The following is a 1,672-nucleotide window of genomic DNA, read 5'->3' as shown; positions in this document are numbered from 1 at the left end:
GAGCATGATGTTTGATTAGAGTTAGGGTTGGGTTTAGGGTTAAGGGTTAGGTTTAAGCGTTAGGGTTAGGGTAGGTGACCCTGTGACCCATGAAGCCCGACACTCAGCATGCTGGTGCCAGGAACACTCCCCCTGTGCTGAGCTCCCGGGCAAACCCTGCACGTCCCCTCCCCTGGCTGACCCCCTGCAGGTTCTGTCCCCACCTGCCATGAGTTGAGCACCTTTGGGCACAGCCCTTGTTTCTATGCCCTACAGACTGGGTAGAATCAGCTGCATGGGTTTCTAGCCTCTAAGCCTCAGGCTCCCCTTTGTAAGATGGGGTCCTGAGGGCTCCCATCTCTGGGAGCCGAAGGTAGGGAGGCCCCACCAGCAGATGCACTCAGGCCAGGCCAGGAGGGTGGCTGTTGCTTAAATCAGCCCAGGGCCTGCCCCCTTGAAGAAAGTGCACACGTTCATGGCCCAAATTTTGGGGTCCTGCCGCCGCCTCTGGCAGTGACCCTCCTCCAGCCCTGTCCCCTGTCCCTGGGGATACATGGTCTTCCTGGAGCTGTTCCTGCCGACAGTTGAGAAACACTTCATGATGGGACACAGGGTCACCTACTACGTCTTCACCAATCAGTTGCCCGCCGGGCCCCATGTGCCCCTCCGGGAAGGCCGGAAGGTGGTGGTCCTCGAGGTTCCTGGCACCGCGCGCTGGGAGGACGCGTCCATGCAGAGCACATGATGATCCGCCGCTTCTATAAGCAGCTCTTCCTGTCATCGCGTGCTGAAATAAAGTTCTCAGACACCAATTTCAGCGGCCATGTAGGGCTGCCTCTGCAAGTAGGGCAGCAGCAGCTGGGTTCTGCACATCGCTTTTATGTCATTTCTTTCAGAAAAGCAAGGGCAGACGCCTCAAAGCGTGGGAAAGGAAGACAAAGGGATGTCAAGTATGCTGAAGCTGTAAAGCAGGCCTGCACTCTGCCGTACGTGCAGGCACGCAGGGTGGCCGTCATGGGATCGGGGAAGAGTGGGATGTTTGTGCTAGCAAATGCCAGGTGCAGGAAGGGGGGCACGGAGGTTTACATTCTTTCCTGGCTCCTAACCTAGGCCCTGCCCCTGGGGATCTTGGGATCCTGCTCCGACCGGGCCATTGTGTTCAGTAGCCTGAGAACAGGAACGCTGCTGACGTTTCAGCTGCTTCCACAATCACTCCTTAGGGCTGACAATATATTTTCTAAGATTAACTCCACAATTCCTCCGTGAGGTGGACTACCTGGTGTGCACAGATGTGGACATGAAGTTCCACGACCACGTGAGTATGGAGATCCTGTCTCCCCACTTCGGCACCCTGCACCCCGTTTTCTACCAGGCAGCCCACAAGGACTTCAGCTACAAGCATTGGCCACAGTCCCAGGCTCACATCCCCCAGGGGCAAGGGCGACTTTGACTACAAGGGGGCCTTTTCTGGGGGGTCGGTGGTAGAGGTTCACCAACTGACCTTGGCCTGTCACCAGACAATGGGGGTCAACCTGGCCAATGGGATTGAGACTGTGTGGTACGACGAAAGCCACCTGAACAGGTACCTGCTGGACCATAAGCCTATTAAGGTGCTGTCCCCAGAGGACCTGTAGGACCCATAGCTGCTGGGCTGCCCCCGGAAGACCTGTGGGACCCACAGCTGCTGGGCTGC

General features: G+C 57.4%; 1 pseudogene; it reads left to right on the top strand.

The window, feature by feature from the left end:
- The first annotated feature begins 532 nt into the window (after positions 1 to 532).
- LOC112818712 (histo-blood group ABO system transferase 2-like) lies at positions 533 to 1,613 on the top strand (annotated as a pseudogene).
- Positions 1,614 to 1,672: the final 59 nt, after the last annotated feature.

This window comes from Callorhinus ursinus, unplaced genomic scaffold (assembly GCF_003265705.2).
Source record: "Callorhinus ursinus isolate GAN/ISIS: 27379988/994484 unplaced genomic scaffold, GSC_fseal_2.0 scaffold1669, whole genome shotgun sequence".
Taxonomy (NCBI): domain Eukaryota; kingdom Metazoa; phylum Chordata; class Mammalia; order Carnivora; family Otariidae; genus Callorhinus; species Callorhinus ursinus.
This window is presented reverse-complemented; position numbering and strand designations above follow the sequence as displayed.